The sequence below is a fragment of the Schistocerca gregaria genome, chromosome X (genome assembly GCF_023897955.1).
Source record: "Schistocerca gregaria isolate iqSchGreg1 chromosome X, iqSchGreg1.2, whole genome shotgun sequence".
Classification (NCBI taxonomy): domain Eukaryota; kingdom Metazoa; phylum Arthropoda; class Insecta; order Orthoptera; family Acrididae; genus Schistocerca; species Schistocerca gregaria.
The window spans coordinates 599730889-599756640 of NC_064931.1; the positions used below are offsets into that span (position 1 = coordinate 599730889).

Here is a 25752-nt window from a genome sequence, read left to right on the forward strand (position 1 = left end):
GCGAAAGGCGAAGGTCCCGAGTTCGAAGCTCGGTCCGACACACAGTTTTAATCTGCCAGGAAGTTTCATATAAGCGCACACTCCACTGCAGAGTGAAAATCTCATTCTGCACCCCTTCATGTTAGCATGTTGACCCAACGATATCGTCTATTACGAGTGTAGTGGGACGGAACCATCGGAGTTCGACTAGTCGATCCATGGATACGTGTCGGCTTTTCGGGTGAATCACATTTTTGTTGCACTAGTGCGATCGTCGTCTCCACAAACGTCGTCATCGAGGTGCACGGCGGCTCGAGACGTGTAGCGCACCAAGGACGCAGGCTGATGGGAGCATTATTATGCTATGCGCTTGCATGGAACCTGTGGCAGTAATCGAAGACACGCTGACAGCTGCGAACCACCTGCATCCCTTCATGTTTGATATCTTCCCCGACGGAGATGTCATTGTGTCACCGCCAGACACCACACTTGCTAGGTGGTAGCGTTTAAATCGGCCGCGGTCCGGTAGTATACGTCGGACCCGCGTGTCGCCACTGTCAGTGGTTGCAGACCGAGCGCCGCCACACGGCAGGTCTAGAGAGACTTCCTAGCACTCGCCCCAGTTGTACAGCCGACTTTGCTAGCGATGGTTCACTGACAAATTACGCTCCCATTTGCCGAGACGATAGTTAGCATAGCCTTCAGCTACGTTATTTGCTACGACCTAGCAAGGCGCCAGTATCCGTACTATTGATATTGTGAATCATGTACCATAAAGAGCGACGTTCTTCATTAATGGATTAAAGTTGAGTATTCCACCAGCTACGTCCGTTTTTCTCACTTCTAATTCCCTTGTCATGTTCCAGACCTCACGCCAGCCTGCGTGAGCTAAAACGCGTGCATTTCGGCCTCCTTTAACAATACGGTTGGCTCTCCTGCCAACCACAAGTCATCTTTCAGCAGTATAATTATTCTCCTCTCGGAGCCAGAACCATGCTACAGTGGTTTGAGGGATGTTATAGTGAACTGAACTCATGCTGATGTCTCGGCAACCAAATTCGCATGACGTAAATCTTATGCAACCCATCTGGATAGCTAGCGGGCGCCATTACCGTGTTCCAAATCGGCGGCCTGTTATTTACACCAATAAAATGACCCATGCGCAGACACCTAATGCTACATACCTCTACAAACTACCAACAAACTCTCGGGGCCCTGAGACGCAGAGTCAGTAATGTATTTCGTTCCAAAGACTGACAAACAGCCGGCCGGAGTGGCCGAGCGGTTCTAGGCGCTTCAGTCTGGAGCCGCGTTACCGCTACGGTCGCAGGTTCGAATCCTGCCTCGGGCATGGATGTGTGTAATGTCCTTAGGTTAGTTACGTTTAAGTAGTTCTAAGTTCTAGGGGACTTATGACCTCAGCTGTTCAGTCCCATAGGGCTCAGAGCCATTTGAACCATTTGAACTGACAAACAATTATTAATCAGGTGGACATAATGTTTTGGCTCATCAGTGTAAATTTTGCGCAAGGATCGTGAAGACAAGGTAAGAAGTATCAGATATCGTACGGAAGAATATAGGGTGTTTCGAAAATAGAGGACGTAAGTTCAGGTATGTATTCCCCATATGTAGAAAATCTAAAAACAGTTCATTACCACATGTGTCCGATAATACTTGGTTCCGAAGTTGTGGCCTTCAAAACAGTGATATTCGCCAAAGGGTTTTTCTTCCGGTAGGTAGTTGATGTGACGGAAAATATTAACAGAACAGTTAATTCTGACGCCAAGAGTATATTGCTTTTTGTGTCTGGCACTCGACATATACTTAAATCACAAGCTGATAGAAGTACGTTAAGGCGGAATACGATGCTACGTTAGATCGTCGTTTATTCCAGGAGATGTACCCCGACAGCGAAGATGTGCATATCGGAAGACATTTGAACATCTCTATCGCCGTCTGTGCGCTCAAGTGAAGTTTGCATCTCCTGATTTGGAGAGGGAGGGGGGAGAGGTGGACGATCAAGATGTAGAAATCCAGATTAGCTGAGGAAATTCTGGATTCTGTGCACAAAACTCTCTACCAGCGTCCCAAGTTAATGTTCCTCATACGATTGTCTGGAGACGGTCACGAAATCAAATGTTAAACCATTCGCAACGTGTACGGGCCCTGTTACCAGCAGACTATCCTGCACGAGTTTGGCTATGTTCTTGCAGCAGTGTGCTAAAAATCCTAACTTCCCTACCTTGGTATTATTCACAGATGGAGCGCAGTTCACACGAGATGGCATTACAAACTTCCACAGTCAGCATATACGGGCACGTGCAATTTTTCCATCTGAACACCAAGTGCAGTCCTGCCTCAACATGTGTGCCAAATGATCGGTTAGCTGAACCCCGTACATTTGTGAACAGACTTACGAGGCAGGCGTACACGAACGAACTGGGACACACCATAACTCATGTTTTTGAATACACTCTGCTGATCCATCGTCAACAAAATCACTTCCTGCACAACGACGCTCTTCCACACTTCAATCGTACAGCTCACTGGTAATTGGGTCAGAGGTTTCCTGATCGATGGATCTCGCTGATTTTGAACATGTTCTGTAAAGGCGACTTCTTGCGGAAAGAAAAACGTTCAGACGAATATCACTGTTTTGAATTCCATAACTTGGAAACCAAATATTTACGACCACAAGTTGCAACGAAAATTTTTTTGTCGTGGAAAATACATACCATGTTGTTATAATTAAAGTACAGCTACTCACGTAGGCATAGTGTGGACTATGATTATCATATGGCCGCGATACTAGGTAAATATGCAAATGCGTTAATGCGGAACCGATTTACGCTGGAAAGAAAATTAGTTCCAGGTGTCACCATCACATGAAAATCTGATTCTGTACACTGTTTCTGTGACGGTACAACACCCACGTTGTCGTTCGACAAGCCATACGTGAGTGAACAGAGAAGAGAGACCGTGCGCTGTTAGTGAAACTGTTTTATATGAACGTCGGCAGTTACAGAGCTGCATTGAGTTGGGTTGTTTCGGGGAGGAGACCAAACAGCGAGGTCATCGGTCTCGTCGGATTAGGTACGGACGAGGAAGGAAGTCGGCCGTGCTCTTTCAATGGAACCATCCCGGCAATTGCCTGGAGCGATTTAAGTAAATCACGGAAAACCTAAATCAGGATGGCCGGACGCGAGATTGAACCGTCGTCCTCCAGAACGCGAGTCCAGTGGGCTAACCACTGCGCCACGCGGTCGGTCAGTGCAGCATTGAGTGAGCATCGCCGACAGAAAGGTCTGTGGACAAGCCCGCGTCATTAAATGGTTTAAAGTAGATGATAATGAAATTCGGAAACTGGGGTGAGCTTGGGGTGACACCTGGTAGAGGAAGGCGTCCTATTTCAGTGGAAGTTATTGATAAGGTTGCTGTTGCCGACACTAACCAAGCAGCACATACCCCGGGTAGTGCCAGTTCTTATGCAGTGCCACGAGAATTTTCCATCCTATGGCCAACAGTAGTGAAAGTTTTGCGATCTGTTTTAAAATGTTACCCGTACACGAGCAAGACGGTGCAGTAACTGAAACCTCATGATTCGCAGCAAAATTCTGAATTTGTTCTTCCATTTCTGGCACGGATCGAAGTTGTTGACATGTGGCCAAGCAATATTCTATGGACTGACAAGGCACATTTTACACTACAGGGTGCAGTGAATGCTCTGAACTGCATAATTTGGGATACTGTTAAACCACGTGTTCTGCACGAAGAGCTATTGCACTCGCCGTATATGGCTGTGTAGTGTGGATTAAGAAGTACCTTTATTCTCGATCTGTTCTTCTTTGAAGAGAAAACTCCCATAGGGCCTGCCAGGTCTATTGTGACGTCTGCCCGTTATCGAGACCACCGTGTATAGCATGTGATTCCTGCTTTGGAAGAGCTTAAGATGGAGCAGCCAGTGAAAGATGTGGTTAATGGAACCTTCCACGTATGTGCTGTCTCCAAAGTTTTTCGAGGTGCATGGCCTGCAAGATCACATGATATTAGTTCAAATTCAAATGTTGGTTAAATCTTATGGCACTTAACTGCTAAGGTCATCAAATGGTTCAAATGGCTCTGAGCACTATGCGACTTAACGTCTGAGGTCATCAGTCGCCTAGAACTTAGAACTAATTAAACCTAACTAACCTAAGGACATCACACACATCCATGCCCGAGGCAGGATTCGAACCTGCGACCGTAGCGGCCCCGCGGTTCCAGACTGTAGCGCCTTTAACCGCTTGGCCACCGCGGCCGGCCTAAGGTCATCAGTCCCTAAGCTTACACACTACTTAACCTAAATTATCCTAAGGACAAACACACACATCCATGCTCGAGGGAGGACTTGAACCTCCGCCGAGACCAGCCGCACAGTCCATGACTGCAGCGCTCCACACCGCTCGGCTAATACCGCGCGGCATGATCTTAGTCCATTTGAGTTTTGTCTCTGGGAATATCTAAAAGAACTTGACTGGGGACACGTTCGGTTTCTACAGTATCTGATCTGGAGTCCAGTATACAGAAACACGTTGCTCAGATTCCACCGTAACTGCTGCGAGCAACTGTTGGTCACGTTGTTTTACGGATGCGGCAGCTCGTCAACTTCTCTGGTGCTCATATTCAATAAATTGTTTAACTGGCAGTTGATAATAATATCACATTACGCTTTCTCGCTTTTTTGACCTTTTGCTGCCCACGTCCCGTTCCTAATCCAGTACCTATGGAAACATTTCTATATGTCTTTCCTGCATTCACAGCGCCAGATTTGCACCTGGCGGCTAAAACTGGAACTAATTTTTTTCAGCGTGAATCGGTTCCGCATTAATGAATTACAATATCGACTATGTTTCGGTGCCATATGATAGTTACAGCCCACACTGGACCTCTTTGAGTAGCTACATTTTAATTACAACCACCCTGTACCTTAAACTAGGCCCTCTGCCTGTGAAATACCCTCTATAGACGGTCGTTTTCCCCTCGCTCCATTTGCGGATGGAACAGGGAACGGAAGGACTAGCTGTAGTACGAGGTACCCTCCTCCATAAGCAGTAAGATGGTGTCCAGAGTATGTACACGTAGAAATATAGACCGATTAACATTACATGATAGTTGACATCAGTCATTTGCTGCTACAGTGTTGCCACTTCGGTTGCCGGCTACCGCTCTGTTGTAGGTGACACATCAACACGGCTGGTCACTTCACAAATGCTTATTGTGTAACTCGTAGCAATGTTGGAAGCGGTCGCTGCGAGATATGACGGATATGCGAGATAGTCTGCTGATAGCTCATCTTAAGTGACCAATGACTGAACTGCGGTAGACAACTCCTTTTGTGGCTCTGAATTTAAACTCGTGTCCTAACCTACCCACAACCTCGTGATTTGCAATGCATCAGAGAAAACGGCGGTCAACAAACTGCAGCAGATATAAAATCACGATGACTTTGTTCACTGCGATTAAAGCTAACCTCTATGAGCAAACGCAAGAGTGAAAATTTTCAGTTTCAATGGCGAAAACAAACGGTAATTTCTCAATACCATTCACAAGTTGAATGACACTATCCTCACACTGTCTACACGAGCTTTACCAAGCGATGAGCAAATAATGGCAAGTAAAAAAGCCTATATGGCAATGAAAATTACGCGGCGATGTCTTAGAAATGAAAAAAATACATTTAGATCAATTAACTGAATATAAATAGTAATGAAAGTTTTTTTATTACATTTAAAAATAAAAATCGCTGCGTTTCATCTGGTTCCAGCCGACGACCTTCTATACTACGGGCCAACGTGCTAACCACTACGCTAAGAGACGACGATACGTAATTTTGTTACATTTATACTCAGGTATTCCAGTAGCAACAATTAATTGCAATCTTCAAAAATTTTGCTTCACGCAATGGCTCAGAGGATTATGGGACTTAACATCTGAGGTCATCAGTCCTCTAGAACTTAGGACTACTTAAACCTAACTAACCTAAGGACACCACAGACATCCATTCCCGAGGCAGGATTCGAACTTGCGACCGTAGCGGTCACACGGTTCCAGACTGAAGCGCCTAGAACCTCTCGGCTCACGTAACGTCGTGCGAAACTTTTCTAATGTAAGCCGATCTCTGAGCTAATACACTGCTGGCCATTAAAATTGCTACACCACGGAGATGACGCGCTACAGACGCGAAATTTAACCGACAGGAAGATATATGAAAATGATTAGCTTTTCAGAGCATTCACACAAGGTTGGCGCCGACATGAGGAAAGTTACCAACCGATTTCTCACATACAAACAGCAGCTGACCGGCTTTGCCTAGTGAAACGTTGTGATGCCTCGTGTAAGGAGGAGAATTGCGTACCATCACGTTTCCGAGTTTGATAAAGGCCGGATTGTAGCCTATCGCGATTACGGTTTATCGTATCGCGACATTGCTACTCGCGTTGGTCGAGATCCAATGACTGTTAGCAGAATATGGAATCGGTGGGTTCAGGAGGGTAATACGGAACGCCGTGCTGGATCCCAAGCCTCGTATCACTAGCAGTCGAGATGTCTTATCCGCATGACTGTAACGGATCGTGCAGCCACGTCTCGATCCCTGAGTCAACAGATGGGGACGTTTGCAAGAAAACAACCATCTGCACGAACAGTTCGACGACGTTTGCAGCAGCATGGACTATCAGCACGGAGACTATGGCTGCGGTTACCCTTGACGCTGCATCACAGACAAGAGCGCTTGCGATGGTGTGCTCAACGACGAACCTGGTTGCACGAATGGCAAAACGTTATTTTTTCGGATGAACCCAGGTTCTGTTTACAGCGTCACGATGGTCGCATCCGTGTTTGGCGACATCGCGGTGAACGCACATTGGAAGCGTGAATTCGTCATCGCCATACTGGCGTATCACCCGGCGTGATGGTATATGGTGCCATTGGTTACACTTCTCGGTCACCTCTTGTTCGCACTGACGGCACTTTGAACAGTGGAAGTTACATTTCATTTGTGCTACGACCCGTGGCTGTACCCTTCATTCGACCCCTGAAAAAAACTACATTTCAGCAGGATAATGCACGACCGCATGTTGCAGGTCCTGTACGGGCTTTTCCGGATACAGAAAATGTTCGACTGCTGCCCGGCCAGCACATTCTCCAGATCTCTCACCAATTGAAAACGCCTGGTCAATGATGACCGAGCATCTGGCTCGTCACAATACGCCAGTCACTACTCTTGAACTGTGGTATCGTGTTGAAGCTGCATGGGCAGCTGTACCTGTACACGCCATCCAAGCTCTGTTTGACTCAATGCCCAGGCGTATCAAGACCGTTATTACGGCCAGAGGTGGTTGTTCTGTGTACTGATTTCTCACGATCTATGCCCCCAAATTGTGTGAAAATGTTATCACATGTCAGTTCTAGTATATAATCTACGTTTATTCTTGGTGTAACAATTTTAATGGCCAGTAGTGTAATTTTAACCAGACTATAGCAAACTGCAGCTTCTCAGTATCCCCACCAACTACTGGAATCCTGGCATTTCCTTTACACATCTGAGCCTGTGTGGGAGCGTGATGCAATAAACTGAGAAGGAATGCTGCATCTGTAACGACTTCGGCGAGGTCTGCGTGTTAAAGAGCAAACAGGGCCACCTACACAGGAAGGGAAGTGGTCGCAGGCTTTAAAATGGTGACAGCGTGGTGTTTGGCCAGAGCGATAGGCGCGGTAGGCGTAATGGGAGCCGGAGAGGGGCAGTAGGCAGCGGCGGCAGGGGATGCTGCGTGCTCCGTGGGCGCGCGGCGTGGGCCACGGCGGCCAGCCTACCTGCTGGCCTTCGCTCCCCGCTGCCGCTCCCCCCACCTGGCGGCCGGCCGGCGGCGCAGACACCGGAGAGAAGAGAAAGCAGTGGCGCGCCGCTCTCCGGCCTACCTGCACTCCGTGAGTACCGCAGCGCGCCCAGCCTTTGTCTCGCCACTAACCACCTGCCACACACATAACAACCCCCTCCTACAAACCAGAACCTCCGCGCCCGGCTTACACCTGTGTCATTTCAGCGAACCGTCTACAACTTTCCACATTCTGTTGCTCGTGCTAACGCTGTTAACGACTTGCCTACCAGTTGTTAATCGTCCTGAATTACCACTTTTGGACTGGAACTAGAAGTGTGGGACCGACGGCAGACGTACTATCGCGCAGAAACGACAATCGTATCCGTGTGTGGGAGCGATTAGGCGCAGCGTCGGCTGTGCCGGAGTTCGCAGTTGTGGCGAGCCCTGTTTCGTATGGGCGGTACCACCTCGAGTGCGAAGTGCGAGCGCGAACTTCGTCCGTTGTCGGATTTTCCCGTAGTCCGTTGTTTGCGCTCGGCTCGGCTTTTGTGCCGTGAAACAGACCGTGACCCTGTGGACAAAGCGACAAAAGTTATTATGCGGCGTTGTGTGTACGTGCGTGTGCATTTGTGTGCGTCTGTTCTTTGCATCCGGCGTTGCGGAGCCGCGGGCAGATGGCACCGGACTTTCATATTGCCAAGCGATACAGAGCACAAAATTCGTTTCATTTGATAAAAATACCTTCTGACTGAAACGTGAGTGTTTCTGCATTGCTGACCTCTGTCAGCTGCACATTTGCTTCGTTAATCTGTCCATTGTTTGTGATACAATAATGGGACACTTGCCTGTTAATGATATTGGAAGACCGCCTAAGAATCAGACACTACTCTGGAGCCACGCTTATGTTTGATATTCATCAAGGGAGGAATCCATTTATCATCGGGTTCCTGAAAAAATGACGGCGTCATTTTGATTAGAAGTTACTTATTTATCTGAAAGTACTGGATATTTTACTCATTTCTCTCTTGGTAGTCATTCGAAAATGTGTAACAAATTTGTAGTGAGTGACAAACACCTAAAGAAAATGACTTATGGTATATAAGAGACTAAATGATCTTGGTTTCAAGTTTTTAAACCAGGCGTGTTTCGCTTTGTTTCATCCCCGTATTTACAAGGAGGAAAATAGCAAACAACACATCAAAAGACAACACGGCCGTACATTTGAATTAAAAGCACACAAATAGCGCGATATGTGCCAAAACATGTATCGGTTCACAAACTTTAAGGTAATTTATTACGTTAAACCGTTTGTTGAAATAGAGCCACATGCGTCCGGTGTAAATGAACTGAAGTGAACTCTGATTACCTGTGTAAGGGTTTTCTTAAAATCTGTTGATGTAACAACTATCTGTGGGTGATGTCCACTGCAAATGATGATGTTATTTTCTAAATGATGCATTACAGATCCGAATCCAGGATTTTGGTCGCGGAGGGGCGGAGCTCGTAGAAATTTTGTATCACCGTGCCGTCTCAAAACTGAGAAAACGAGGATGTTTTTTTTTTAATCTAGTATATAATACGAGCTACAATGGCGATACTTTTAAGTCTGAAAGCTATGCTGCAAAGAATTGTTTTTCTTCTCTTTCGAGATGAAGGAGAAAGAGGTGTAATTCTGGGGCGGGGGGAGGGGGGGGGGGGGAGCTCCAGCCCCAACACCACAACACGCCCCCCCCCTCCCCCCCATTCACCTCTGCTGCATTGTAATCTAGCATTATGAGAACGCCAACGACAACTTGACAGTTAAAATACTTTACGTAAAGTAAAGCTCCGTTAGCATAACTTTTGGATATATTTACTGTTTAGAACTGGTTTCCGAGGTTGTGCTCCATCAACAGTAAATTTATGTCGTAAGTTCGAAAACTTTTGACCATATGGCAGGTCATAACCATCGGAATTATTTGTAGCTAATAATACTGAAGTGAGCCTAATAACAGAGTTCCATTACTAAATAGCCTTTGTTTCAGTAACAACTACGGCCAAAAAAGTTATTTATTTTAGATCATAACAATTCAAAATAATAATTCAAAATTATAATGTTTACAGATAGACAAGACGATGAATGTAGTGATGGAAATGTGCGTAGGCTTGGGACGTAATATAATGTGACGTAGCTGCGCTAGCTACGTGGGTGGTGGGCCTTTCCTGACAAGTCCGAATTAGCAGCAAACGGGACTGCAGCGCGAGGATGTGTGTAGAGGAGACGCTGCTGTCTGTTCATGTCATTGGCCGTCGCTGACCTGGAATGCCGTGGTTCGGCACCGTATGTGACAGCCTCGCGGGGGAACTTGTTCCTGCCTGTTAGTTTTTCGCACGTCAACAGCTGAACTAGTCGAAGGTGGCTCAGTTACCCGGACGTGAAAATACTCGTGTAATCCCACGCCTACCACTTGCCTAGGATGGCCTCGAGACACTCCACATGAGAACCGCAGTGTTTTGCTACGGGTCCACGGTTTCACTGCCGCGCCTTTGAATTCGGAGAGAGAAAACTAGTGGCGCTGCTTTCGAATTCTCCACCTGTTCCGAATCTCGCGAGAAACAACCAAATGTATTGCCTTGTGGAAGTTGTCGTGATACTGGAGTGCACAGATTGCTGTAAAAATACATTTATTCACTATTATTTTGAATCTAAGAATATTCTCAAGCTCGTTCCAGATCACAGGTGGTCTACGTGATATTGAGAATTACATTTAATTGACAATGGTTCCTCTGTATTTTCTGTGAAATATGTATGCTAATTTTGGTATACAAAAGGTTTCTGCTTGTAAATTTCTTCAGAGTGAAAATGGGCTCGTTATAAGATAAAAATGGAACTACCACTACGGTCGCAGGTTCGAATCTTTCCTTGGGCATGGATGTGTGTGATGTCCTTAGGTTAGGTTTAAGTAGTTCTAAGTTCTAGGGACTGATGATCTCAGATGCTAAGTCCCATAGTGCTCAGTCATTTGAACCATTTTTTGGAACTACCAACGTACAAATTTAGTATTACGTTGTGCTGTCTGTTGTTGTGATTGCAGGAACCAGCTAAATCAGTTTACACCTATTTTCTGGACTGCAGCGGGCCACAAAGAAAGTAGTAGAATCTTAAGTAAAAAAACAAAAAAATATCGAAACGGACGCATAACAAGCGCTGAACTATTGAGAGCTCTGTAAATCGAACGTCACTGTCTCAATAATATGAAAAGGGGGCGCTGATGACCACGCTGTTTAGCGCCCGTAAACCTCAAACACACACACACACACACACACACAATATGAAAAGGTTTTTCAGAGACCACTACCAGTCGCCCAATTTTATTGACTGACTTTAATTGTTTAATGACGCAACATATTTCGATGTACAAACTTCATTTTCATGTTTAAATGGCACTACAAAAACATTTAACAGAAGAACACATAGATATTACAGTTGTTCGTTGCTGTCTTGGCATGTTCTGTGGCCATCCTGTGGGGAAAGAAAACGATAACCATATACGACGGAATATTCACTTCGTTTCTTTGAACTGCTGTTCATATAAAAATTTTAAATAATCACTCACTTAGTTCATATGTAATAGCAGTTTTTTGTGGGGTGTTCCGTTACTTCCATTGCTATCGCTCCCTGAATCTTTTTAACCACTGTTCATAAACTTGCAAGTGGTTATAGCAACGGAGGTAGTTGAACACACCACAAGAGGACAGTCATTTCATAAGAACTAAGTGAGTGATTATTTAAAGTTTTCATACGAGCAGCAGATCACCAGACGAAGTGAATATTCTCTCTTACTAGGTTCTCTTTCTCCACAACATGACTACAGCACATGTCAAGACAGTAAAGAACAACATTAATATTTACTTGTACCTTTGTGAAATGTTTTTGAAGTAAAATTTTAGCCTGAAGATGAGATTTCGGCCTAGAAATATGCTGCTTCATTAAATCATTAACGAAAGTAAAACAAAATTTTGTGACTGGCAGCGGTCCCTGAAAAACCTTTCCATAACTTTGGGACTGCTTTTAAAATGATATCCGTACATATTAAGTGTAAGTGTAAGTTTGGTTCCCATTAATCCATCTCTTCTTCAATAAACCAGTCACTAACCCATAGGATAGTTTAAAGATTACAGTCTTGCTAGCCATGAAAAAAATTATAGATGTAATTCCGTTACGTCCCGTGGATTTGCAACAGTTGTAATGGGGACCTACAGTTCAAATAGGAACCTTCGTATTTACAACGTACGCAAAGAACTCGCAGACACGAATGTTTTATCAACTGGCAGGAAAAGTGTCCATGAAATGCTAGGGACACAATCGCTAGCCTTTGGAAGGAAGGAAGATACTAAGTGTTTAAGAGACGATGTCAGGAGGGGGGAGGAAATCGGCCGTTCCGTTTCAAAGAAACCATCCCGACATTCACCTGAAGCTATTACGTGAAATCACGGAACACCTAAATTTTGGTGGGCAGATAGGGAGGGTTTCAAACCGCCGTCCTGCAGATTACAATTTATCGTTTTGACATCTCGCTCGGTCGCAAAACCTTTGGAGTGGGTATGTTATACATACAGCAACTAAGCCACGGATACATACAGACAGCAGTTCCTGAACTTCCCTGTATTCGAATTTTAGGACCTACACACACACACACACACACACACACACACACACACACACACACAATGTTTCATAGCGAGTAACCCAGATTACTCTCTGCCCAAAGGATACGAGGCTGTTGTTACAAATATATCTCATATTAGCATGTCGAACGTGGCAGTACACACTCGTTAACATAGACGAGCATAAGCAAGTCTCACTAACTGACAGCAGTCACGAGGTTGTAATACTGTGTACTAGGGTAGCCTTATCTGGTGATTCAGTTGCCGCGCAGGGTGCTCTGGATGGAGGCAGATATGGCGAGTGCGGAGGGACAGATGCAGACAGCCGGCAGCGCTGGAGGGCTCGCTAAGGGCCCTGCTCTCAAAATAACTGTACCTCATTAGTGTCTCGCTGCCGACGATGCTACAACCACTGCGCTACCTTACATATATGTTATATTGTAGTTACCACAAGCAAAACGTTCCGTGTTCTAGCTCGAGGAGTAGTACTAGCTTAAGAAGTGCCTCATACATTGCAGGGAGCTGATTCACAGCTGCTCCATCCATGAGCCTTTGTTTACTCTATAGTTGTCAAGCGAGCGCAGAACGTCCTATGAACCGCACTTATTTATTCTCTTGTTCTTCAGTGAAGTGATCAACAGCGCTTGCAATGGAAAGCTTTGTATAGTGATCCGAGCACTGTATAATGGTTCATATGGTACTGTTTCCATTGACAGCTACTGTGAAAAGGGACAAAAGCGATTTTTAAATGTAAACTTGATTTCCAACTCTCTAGAAAACTGCGTTCGAACATAATTATTCGTTGTTTACAGCATATCGCTGTACCTTGCTAGGATCTTAAGTACCTTGCGGACGGTGCTCACACGATAGATGCAGTTTTATTTTTGTGATCTCACCGCACTTTCTTTCGTAAAGTAGTCATCTTCAACTAAAGTAAAGAAGAAAATCGTTTAAGTTATATACTGTCTGATGAAAAGGATCCTGACGCACCAAAATAATGCGGAATTAACGACAGGATGCCACAAGAGGCGGACCCACCGGTATAAAAGGAGGCAGGGAGTATTGCGCCGTCAGTAGCTAAGGCCGATATTACGCCATCAAATTTCTTTGTCCAATATCTTTGTCAAATATCTTTGTCAAAGAAAGTCGTTGGTGTAATAGGGAACTTTGTCAAATGTCGTCAAATATTTGATCAAATCTACGGCTTCGCAGTAGATTTGATCAAAGAAGTCGCTTGTCTTCTGTTCACCGCAATGTGACATATTACCACATGGAGCGCTAGCATCGCTGCAGCGTTCTGTCATCTGTAGTGTTTTTATAAACATTGCCAGCAAATGCAGTTGGTGTTACCGATAACTACAAAATTAATAGAGTTGTATGAAGCTGATGAGGCGCTTTACAACGTGATGCAACCTGCATACAAAAATAGATTAAGAAGATTGGAGACCTGACCTAACCTAACCCTCTCCTGTAGCAAGGAATCAGTGTGTTACAGTGAGCCTGTCTTCTGCAGATATAGCAATTCTTAAGTGAGTATTGTGCTTTGTGATATGAGGATACACTTCACTGAGCACATACAGAAATGTATGCTCATCCATTCGTAAGTAACTGATGTACGACTTAACATCCTCCACCATAAGCTCACGTAAAAAGTATTGTTGAATGCTTTTATCGTGTCATCGTAAAACCCACGGCTTCACCCAGGTACGTTTCCTTTTTCGCCCAAGCTTCTCTTCCGCATGTGCACACAGTGCAATTGTGGTACATGCAACAGCTGCGGTTAATAACAAGTTGTTGTTGTGAGCCATCTTTAACTTTGACGAAAAATATGATGACAGTGTAACAGCCCTTTTTAATGCCACGTCAAAGATCTTTGTCAAATATATTTGACGAATATTTGATCAAATCTTTGACATAGAAATTTGATAGTGTACTACTGGCCTTAAACAGTAACAGCAGAATAGGTGGCTCATGAGAGCTCAGTGACTTCGAACGTGGACTAGTCGTTGGATGTCACCTAAGGGACGTCTCAACCCTTCTAAAACTTCTCAATTCGACTGTTGGTGATGTGACTGTGAAGTGGAAACGCGAAGGAACGTCCACGGCTAAACCAAGACCAGGCAGGCCTCGTGCACAGATGAACAGGGATAGTCGAACATTGCAGAGGTTGGTTGCATAAAATCGCATGAAATCAGCGTAAGGAATCACTTGTGAATTCCAGAGTGAGCGCAGTGATTGTGCACAGGGAATTCAGAAGAATATGGTACAATCGCAGAGCAGCTCTTCATAAGCCACACATTTATGTATTCAATGCTAAGCGACGCTTGAAATGGTGCAAACAACGACGCTACTGGACAGTGGATTACCGGAAACAAGTGATTTGGAGTGATGAATCACGCTTATCGTATTGCAATCCGATGGAAAGGTTTGGGTTTAGCGTGTGGCTATGTAACGTTACCTGCCGCCATATGTAGTGTCAACAGTGAAGTGCGGGAGAGGTGGTGTTAGGTAGGGAAGAGTTTTTCGTGGCTTGGGTGCAATCTCCTGATTGCGCTTAAGGAACCATAGTGGAAGTATATTAACACATTTTACAGCATTGTGTGCCACGTATAGTAGAGGAACAGTTCGGAGACTGTGATTGTTTGTACCAGCACGAGAATGCACCCTGTCGCAAAACAACTTCGGTGAGGCACTGGTTTGTGGATAATAACATTCCTGAAATGAACTGACCTGCACAGAGTCCCGACTTAAGTCCCATGAAACACGTTTGGGATGAGTTAGAATGTCAGTTTCACTTAGGACTCCAGCGTTCAACTTATTTCTCTGGCTTGGCTCTTGAGGAAGAATGGGCGACCATTCGTCTACAGACATTCAGACACTTCACTGAAAGTGTCCGCAGCAGAGTTGAAGCCGTCATTAAGGCAAAGAGTGGACGCATCCCATATTAATGTCCGCTAATAGCTGTCCGGATACTTTCGATCACACAGTGTATGTCCGCCAACGTGTTGTTTTGTGTGTTTTAAATTTATTTTCTTGTGAGTATGAAGCGGAAAAACAAGAAATAAGCTAGGTGGATGTGGGAAAGCCGTCTGGAACTACCCTCAGGTTTGCATCTCAGGCCATCTGTTGTTAACCAGGTGTATGGATTCAATCCGGTTCACAACACTGTCTCTCGAACTAGCACACTACGCGGTACGATAGGCGACCAGGTCACGTTTAACTATTGGTAGTTACTGCTTATAAAAAAAACATTATCGTGTCCACAATTTTGTTTATATACAAAAAAGATAGTAACCTGATTCGGATTTTTTCTGAAAATAGCAAATTGCCCATAATATTTTGCTGCATACTGCCTGATAATTTAGTATCTGGCGGATCGTATTACTAAAGAAACTTTGATTCCCCCTTGTTACGTATGCCACCGAAAATAGCATGCAACAAATTATAATTTCTTCTGTGCCCCTAGAAGGTATGAACAAACGGTACTTTGGTTACTATTTATTTGTCAAATGACCGTATGCAACATATTTCTCGCCAACATGGCACAGGATGAAACTTTGATATGCTCGTTGACAGCCAAAAACGGAATAAATGTCACCCTGTGCAAGAAACTCTATAAAACCTGTAAATGTATGTCACACGGGAACATTGCTGATAGAAATCCACAATTAAAGTTTCGGTCTAGTATATTATTTCCAAAAACAGTTAACATGTGCCAGAATGAGATTTTCACTCTGCAGCGGAGTGTGCGCTGACATGAAACTTCCTGGCAGATTAAAACTGTGTGCCCGACCGAGACTCGAATTCGGGACCTTTGCCTTTCGCGGGCAAGTGCTCTACCATCTGAGCTACCGAAGCACGACTCACGCCCGGTACTCACAGCTTTACTTCTGCCAGTATCCGCCTCCTACCTTCCAAACTTTACAGAAGCTCTCCTGCGAACCTTGCAGAACTAGCACTCCTGAAAGAAAGGATATTGCGGAGACATGGCTTAGCCACAGCCTGGAGGATGTTTAATTTGTGATTATAGCTCGTGCTACAAGACCTAAGTTACTTCAAGATGCCAAATTAGATTATTTATTAATTTATATGTTTCTGATTCAGAAGGATGTAGGCTGCAGTAGGTACTGGGAGATGAAGAAGCTTGCACAGGATAGAGTAGCATGGAGAGCAGCATCAAACCAGTTTCAGGGCTGAAGACCACAACAACAACAACATGTTTCTGAGGTGCTTGCTACTGCATTCTTTCGTTCAGAGTTCACAGTTCATTGATAATGACAAATTAGAAGAGTTCTAAGACAGTTACCAATTGGCCTTTTCACAAATGTTCCTAGCTAACATCGTGTCCGTCTACCGACGTTAGTTAGTCATGCAGGAATGATGGTAGAATCAGCAACTGCTGTGCAGGGAAGGTATCAGCCTGCTGGACAAGAAGTGGTCACGTGATTCCACGTTTTAAGTAGGACGAGAAATGTTGTGACGTAAGAGCACACCCACAATTAGCAGCTTGCGCTCCCCGTAGCCAAAACAGTCACTCACTTTCAAACACACCACACCATCAGATATGGTATTTCAATCTTAAATATTCTCTTGAACATAATAATTAAATAACATGTAAGGGACCAATCAGTGTAAATGAATAGAAGCCAGACATCGACAACGTGACTGGTAGCTGGCATGCTCACAATTGGTTGTCCACCCGTGATCAGTGATGCCTTAGGCATCGGTGGTTCGGGTCACGTTTACGAGATTTAATCTAGACGAGCGATGGTCACGATGCAGGGCTGCAGAGGATCACAACGGCTACCCACTGCGGGTTCTCTCGACAGCAACTTCAGGGAAGCTTCAAACACCAAACTTACTCCACTGCATACACACTCAAAATGTATACATTTTCGTCGCGGCACAGCAGGAAACGCTTCATCTCTGTTACCTGGTAGCGTGTCATCGGCGGCTTGTCTTCAATCGAAGCAGTCCTACATATCTTAAAAACTCTTCAAACGTCTCTGATTTAATACCACCGCACGGAGACGATGGAACTTCCGTTTATAGAAGAATCATAAACTACTTATTACGTTGTTAGGTCTGAACTTTTGACATATTGTTTGGTTTTTATGGTATCAGTTAATGTCGCAGTTACTGTCAATTTTAGCTGCTTTGTCCAGTAACGTAACTCGGAAGATTTTACCTCTATAATTTTTAAGTGCTACCTACAATTAGTCGCAGCCAGTTACTTCTTTCTTAATTCTTTTCAACAAAACAGAAAACAATAATTAGAGCAACAGTTAAAATAAAATAACATTCCACCAGGGTGTTTGCATAGGACGCTGGGTTTAATAGCCACTTAGTGCTAACTTTTAATTAACTATAGCGCAGAGCAATTGTCCGCGAGGACTGACCTAGCATGGTTGCCTCCCACAACTGATATTGATGATTTATACAATTGTGTATTTTGTTGCGATTCGTTCAAAGTTTCTGTTACCTGCCTGTCTTAAGAAGTCACTATACTTGTCTAGATGCGTTATTTAAGTGGCCCACTGCTCAACAATTTTCCAGCTATTCCTAGCCACGTGATGGCACTGTTACAACATTAAACTTGTATTTGAGAGGAGCTAGGTTTAAACTACCCTCCGGACATACGGATTGAGATTGTATTAAAAAATGTAAAGTCCGTCCACAGGCCCTGCCGGACACAGTGGTACCGACCGGCCACCATGTCATCCTCAGACCACAGGCGTCACCGGTTGCGGATATTGTTGTGGTTGGCAGGAGAGCCAACCGTATGGTTAAAGGAGGCCGAAATGCACGCGTTTTAGCTCATGCAGGCTGACGTGAGGTCTGGAACTTGACAAGGGAATTAGAAGTGAGAAAAACGGACGTAGCTGGTGGAATACCCATTTATGGAGAACGTCTCTCCTTATGGTACATGATTCACAATATCAATAGTACGGATACTGGCGCCTTGCTAGGTCGTAGCAAATAACGTAGCTGAAGGCTATGCCAACTATCGTCTAGGCAAATGAGAGCGTAGATGTTAGTGAACCATCGCTGGCAAAGTCGGCTGTACAACTGAGGCGAGCGCTAGGAAGTCTCTCTAGACCTGCCGTGTGGCGGCGCTCGGTCTGCAATCACTGATAGTGGCGACACGCGGGTCCGACGTATACTACCGGATCGCGGCTGATTTAAAGGCTACCACCTAGCAAGTGTGGTGTCTGGCGGTGACACCACAGATATGGTGGGGCATGTGGTCAGCACACCGCTCTCCCGGCCGTATGTCAATTTCCGAGACTGGAGCCGCTACTTCTCAATCATGTAGCTCCTCTGTTTGCCTCAAAAGGGCTGAGTGCACCCAGCTTGCCAACAGCGCTCTGTAGACCGGATGGTCACCCTTCTTAAATTCACTCCAAAAAAATTCCGGGATGGTTTGCTCAACATCGTCAAAGCCAAGTCTTCTCCCGTACCACAGTCAATCCGAGCTAAAACTTCATCCGTAATGACCAAGAAGTCGATCGACGAGACGCTAAACTCTAATGTCAAAAATGTTCAAATGTGTGTCACATCTTATAGGACTTAACTGCTAAGGTCATCAGTCCCTAAGCTTAAACACTACTTAACCTGCATTATCTTTAGGACAAACACACACACCAATGCCCGAGAGAGCTCGAACCTCCGCTGGGACCAGCTGCACAGTCCATGACTGCAGCGTCCAAGACCGCTCCGCTAATCCCGCGCGGCAAACTCTAATGTTCCTTACTTCGTTCCTTTCTTTGCTTTCTCTGCGACAACTGTCCAGCAATTGTGTATGGGTTACTGCTGTCAGTATAGGAATAATATTAAGGATTAAAATATAAATCTTTCGAAATCTTTCTATTGCAAGCTGCTAGTGAGTTATACTTTTATCTCTCTCTTCGTGCCAGTGGAAGCTCATCGTGCGGGAAGTAATGTAAGAAGATTTGGGTTTAACGTTCTATCGATGACGAGCTCAAGACTTAGCACAAGCTTGGACTGGGAAAAGATGGAGAAGGAAATTAGCTGTGCCCTTTGAAAGTAACTTTCCCGTCATTCGCCTTAAAAGATTAAGGTAATTTACGGACAACCAAAATCTGGATGGATTAGAGCCACCGTTCTCTCAAATTCGAGTTCACTGTGCCATCCACCTCGGTCAAGCGCAAGAAGGTATCAGAACCAGGGTATTTCGCACCATATAAAATATTAATCTTATTTCTCTTCTGCTATGCATACTTGTAACATACAGTTGCGCAACAAACCTATAGTGAATCGGAACCACTGGTGCCCTGATTTGACCAAGCTTGTTGAAGAACTCGGCCACACCTTTCGTAGGAAAGTACGTTAGTGTTCTAAATCGTCATGCTGGTAGGCAGTTCGAGTTCCGGAGGAAAACAAAATTTTTTCGCTAGAATATGACCTAAAAAAGGACAGATTTGACGAAATGCTGTTATTTGTCACGAGAATGTCAGGCGGTGTCTTGCATTACATTCCCAATCCCTCTGCAGTGGTTTATGAATTGACAATGTAAAATATTGTATTTGCTGCTTGAGGATCTGCCGACAGACTAGTTGCAGAAATGGTTCTCGGGCGAGACATCGGAAGTCTTTGTGAAATCCTCACAATATGTGATCTGCGCAGTTGACCGACATCTTCAGGTGCGACAAACACAATGCTGTGCAATGACTCGAGCTCCTGCTAATGCCAGTCTCTCCCGAGACACATTTCTGCAACTAGTCCGTCGGAAAAGCATCAAGCAACACATCCTGTATCTGTACTGGGAGAAGATGATGAAAGAAGTGAATAAGACTGGTAAACTTCAGAATAAGAAGAGCTGTGTTCTGTGTGCCTTTACGTTCTTATTAAGAAGATCTGAGAGTTATTCCGAGTTTCACTAGGCAGACGCACTTTATAAGCTCTACAGTCGCCAGCAGAGTGAAAAATCGAGCTAGTCACGCATTGGTGCGAGAGGATTCGCCACAGTCTGCAGGAACTGGACTTCGTATCTAGAGACTTATTAGCGCTTCATCTGAAGATTTCGTCTCGACCTTTTGGACGTGGGTAGATAGCTCTTCTTGAGCGTTCTCAGACAGTCTGACACAGAACGCCAAATTGAAAAGTTTCAAGGCTTCAGAGATGATTTACCGCAAGAAGTAAAATTGGAAGACAAACTTAGTAGACGGACGGCGTGCAACCTAGGGGATTTGGAGAAGGGTCTGGAATTCGCGCTCATCTCAAGAATACAATCCGTTCTGGACATTACTGGGTCTGTCGAACAATGAATCCTGAAACTGCTCAAACCCTGTCGAGGAGATACGGCGGGAGACTTGCCATGCTGTGACACAGGTGTCAGCGTCCAAGAACATCTCTGCTGCTGGGAGGTCAGTGCTTCGACCCCTACGCGAGTATCTCAATATTGTGATCTTACTGACGGACAAAGGCAACATAACTGTCATCATCTCCATACCGATGTACTTAAACAAAATGAACCAGCTACAGAACGACTCTGCGTATCGCGTAATAATAGGTATGTCCTGTTCTTCATGTGTGAAAATACCCCTCTATTGCTTTCATGGTGTATTTATTAGTTCGTCCGCTATAGTTTACGAGACTTATAACTTTTCGAATACTCTCAAATCAATTTACGATTAAGCTCCAGGTTGCCTGTATATCCCCGAGTAAGAGCATGTATGATATGGTCTCAGAGAAAAATAATGCTGCTTCTGAAGCTAATTTGAAGTTTTCAACAGGCGATGTCAAGGGATGCTAAAAGGTACAAACAGCAATATAACTTGAAGAATGTTGGGAGTCGTCCGTAAAAACATGGATGAAGTGAGACCGCGTGTCTTTAGATAAGCATCGACATTTTCTTGTGTGTTTGCAGAAATCAAAATTTGTTACTGTGACGTCGGACAGGGTATTTCAAAATTCGCATAAAATTATAGGAGATCTTATACTGTAAGCATTTTAACATGATCCTTGTTGCCTGGATTCCTTTACACGTTATAAACTAGTGGTAATCTATTTATCAGACCTCAAGAATCAAACATACAGGAGAGCGATTGGAAGGCCTTAACATGAAAGCTACTTAGGCAGGCGTCTTTTGCACAGTATACTCATTACATGAGACCAATGCATCAATAGACGTATTCCTCCAGTTTCTAACAAACATGTGTTAACTAAAATTGGACTGATTGTTACGAGACGAGGAAACAACTGCATTTAGTTGAAGTAATACGCTGCTTCTGTCTATAAAGACCTGATGTTGGAATATTCCTTGCGCAAAATAGCATTCTACCTAAAGCCATCTGATGTATTTTTAAAATATTCCCGTTTATTTCATACACAAATATGACAGTATGTCTTGCCGGCTCCTTTTGATCTGTTTCTACTTGCCAGTTTTTTGTTAGATTCCTTGTCATTGCTTTTGTCTGATAGACTATCAGAAGATTAATTTTCACGTTGAAGTCTATCACTGTTACAGATCTGCGTTTTTACAGACGAATTAATACCACTCCTTGCCCCGTCAAACTCTTCGTACAAACTACTGACATTTCCATTAGCACGTTTGGTCGAAGTTTCAGTGACAGAGTTCAACAACTCTGCTTCTGCTGCTCACTACTAATATCCAGGTCGCTCTACTTGGCTTTGTTCCTTCACTAGCTGATGTAATAGAGAACGCTGTCTCGTTGTTTGTTATTGTCTCGCAAACTTTTGTTGTTGTCATTCAGGACTCAAACCCGGCCACAGTTGTGCGATCTCCACTGGGTCCACCAAGCGAATTGGCGCAGTGGTAAGACACTAGACACGCATTCGGGAGGATGGCGGTTCAGTTCCCCGTCCGGCCAAAAAAAAAAAATGGTTGAAATGGCTCTGAGCACTATGGGACTTAACATCTGTAGTCATCAGTCCCCTAGAAGTTAGAACTACCTAAACCTAACTAACCTAAGGACACCACACACATCCATGCCCGAGGCAGGATTCGAACCTGCGACCGTAGCGGTCGCTCGGTTTCAGACTGAAGCGCCTAGAACCACTCGGCCACAACGGCCGGCTCCGTCCGGCCATCAAATTTGGTTTTTCAGTGGTTTTCCTAAATTTTTGACGCAGATACCGGGGTTATATCTCTGAAAAGTACACAGCCGATTTCCTTAGCCAGCCTTCCGAAATCAGAGCAAGTGCCTCGTGTCTAGTGACATAGTCGTCTGTTAAACCCTAAATTTCCTTTCTTCTTTTCTTCTCATTAGGTCTCTTTAGTAACAGCGCTGCAATCGACTAATATGGACGTTTCCCAAATGCTGATTGTGCAGTTCTATAATACAGCTGGAAGTTGTACCATAATTTCTTCCATATCAAAGCACAAGTTGTGACATGGACGTCATGTGCTCAGTATCTGTTCTTCCAACTCCGTTTGTTGTTGCTGAGACTGTGGAGACTTCAAGATTGTGAGCACTTTCCCTACCTAAGGAAGAATTAGTGATGCATATACGATGTCGGTACTCCACAACAGCTGGAAGAGAAGTCGAATTGATAAGGCAGCAAGCTACCTACGTCCTAGCCGTTGACCAGCAACGTCCTAAACGTTTCCTACGCCTCAAAACAGCACTGCCACGGGGCGTGAACATAAAAAGAGGAACAATCGGCTATCTTCTGTAAGGAGGCTCTCAGCACCAGCTGGGGTGACGTCAAGTGTGGCGCAAGCGAGCGTAATGTCCGCATCAGACGTGACGTAGCACCATTATCACGCAACTTTCTCGAACGATGCCGTCATATTCATAAAAGTATTACAGAGAAACACGGTAAATGGTATCAAAACTGGCAAATTTAAAGGTTCTAAAGTTAGTTAAAGGAAAATGAGTGCGTGCAACTACAGTATTAACACGCGACTGCAAACTGAGTCGTCAAAGAATTGGCTGAAACATTGAAACCGATTCACATAGTCTCGAGCGACGTGTTTCGAAATGTATTTCATTCTTCATGGTTAACGTTTCCCGATATTTCCCTAATTTAATACAAGTGAGTTTAAAATCGTACTGGAAAATTAGATTTTTTTCAAAACCTTTTGCCTTTGTGGTTCTTGGTCAACTTTGTTGTGCTTTAAGTTTTCTGTTTCAGTTACTATGTAGGAGTATGCATGCTTCCTACACAAAGACTGCGTTTTCATTAATGAACAGCATACAGATTTGACAGTGTGGACCAGCATAAAAAATCGTGGCGAACTGTTCGACAGACTTTACTGCTAAACGTCAAAATAATATAAATGTTTAAATTTTAGAGAACAGTAACAGGCAGCAGCCAAATGACTGCACCCACTGTTTAACCCGGGTTGTTCTACTATTTAAAAAAAATGGTTTGATGTCCCATAGTTTAAGCTTGTTTGCTACGTAGTACCAGTCACACAAAACTCAACATACATCAGGAACAGCCATATTTACAAAGACCGCCACCAAAAGGTAGTAGGTACGTCCCTGCCTTTATTAGTGAGGGTCTGTAGCGGAGAGTGGAACGTAGAAGAAAAAAAAAAACACATGAACAAGTGTACTTTTCCTCTTTTCCTTCCATCCCTATCGGATAGTGTTAAAATAGATATCGTTGCGTTTCAAAAGAAACGTAGTTGTTACGGTTTAGAAAAAAAAAAAGACGTTACATGTGATCCACTGTATGTCAAAGATCAGTATCTATTAATTCAGTTCTATGTTTCAAGTATTTCAGCTCTGCTCTTTAAACGGTAAGAAATGAACCCAGAAGGGTGAAGAGCATTCATCTCTATTGAGACAGTGCATGTAGAGCCGAGTGTTTTAAAAATCAAAAACCGATACACCCGTCGCTTTTAACGTGAATTATTTTATTATTCAGTGAAGGGGACAAGTTTCGTCGGTCACAGATGAAACACGGATTGGCGACATGTGAGTTTCGCGCACTTTATGCCCAGAGTAGTGCAGATGAGCTCCTCTCGCAGTCGTATGGTCAGAAGAAATGTCTGGGAGGATGCAGTAACGCTAAGCCCATTAGAATGCCGGCAGCGGATGCGGCGAGAGGTCACCTGATCGGCATTCAGCCCATGGCATCCGCGCTGTAGCAGTCGCTGCCAAGTCATACGCTCGCACATGACATCTTTCCGTCACCGCAGAGAACCTAAATAATTTCTAACTCTGCTTTGACAAGCATTTCCAAGACCCAGTAATTGGAAACTATGTTCAAAATAATACTCAGATGAAGAGAGACGTATATTCAGAATCATCTGATTAATCCAACTGTACGACATTTGTCGATAAATGACCGTGTACAATGTGTGCTGGAATGAGCATAAAATTTATGATTTCGACATTTGAGTTTATTGTATACTGTCTAATTTCACGAATTTATCTCTAAGCCTTCCGTGATTACGAAATATTGTGAACAGGTGTAACGAAAAGGAAAGCATGAAAGCTGTTTTTCCTGTTTGTGGTTGCATAAAAAGCATTTGGAGTTAAAAAATAGTGGGTCGTTTCAGTATCGGCTCTAACAGGCTGTAGAAACCGTCTGGACAACTGCCGAACAGCAAAATATTTTTATCCTTAAATTTTCTCGATTCTCGGTTGCTACTGCCATCTATTCTGTGTACATACATGAAATATCATCATAACTGCATCCACTTCTACACACCGCAAGCCACATTACGGTGAGTGGTGGTATTTTTGGTATTGCTGTATGTTCCTTTCTTTCCTGTTCCATCCGAAATGGTGTGCGCGTAAAATTATTGTTCGTATCGCTTTTCTGTAATTTTTTGGTCGTGATCATTTTTAAAGACATATGTGGGAGAAAGTAAAATGCTGCCCCACTCTTCGAACTTGAGCTCTCGAAACTTCAACAGTAAACCTCTCTGTGATGCACAATGCCTCTCTTGCAGTGTCTGCCACTGGAGTTTGCTGAGCATCTCCGCAACACTCTTCCGCCGAGTAAACGATACCGCGCCGCTATTCGCTGAATTTTCTCTATGAAACCTGCTTGGTAAAGGTCCCAGACTGATGAACAGTACTCGAGAATCGGTGGGACAACTGTTTTGTAAATCACTTCTTTCTTGGATGAATTACATTTCCTTACGTTTCTCCCAATGCACCTACTTTGCCTACTATTTTATTTGTTTACGTGATCGTTGAACTTTAGGTCACAGTAGATAGTTATTTCTAGGTATTTTACAGGAAATTACTGTTTCTAGTGATTTGACGGTAATAGCGAAATCCAACAGTAGTGGATCTCTTCGCTTCTTTGTGCGCAGTACGTT

The 25752-nt window shown here is 44.2% G+C and overlaps 1 protein-coding gene across 1 annotated transcript in view; it reads left to right on the forward strand.

Moving 5' to 3' along the window:
- Window positions 1-7875: 7875 nt before the first annotated feature.
- Window positions 7876-25752, forward strand: part of LOC126297996 (KN motif and ankyrin repeat domain-containing protein 3) — a 381284-nt gene continuing 363407 nt past the window's right edge. Inside the window, exon 1 of the mRNA XM_049989312.1 lies at window positions 7876-7944. The gene's annotated coding sequence lies outside the window, so the exon portion shown is untranslated. The remainder of the gene's footprint in view (window positions 7945-25752) is intronic.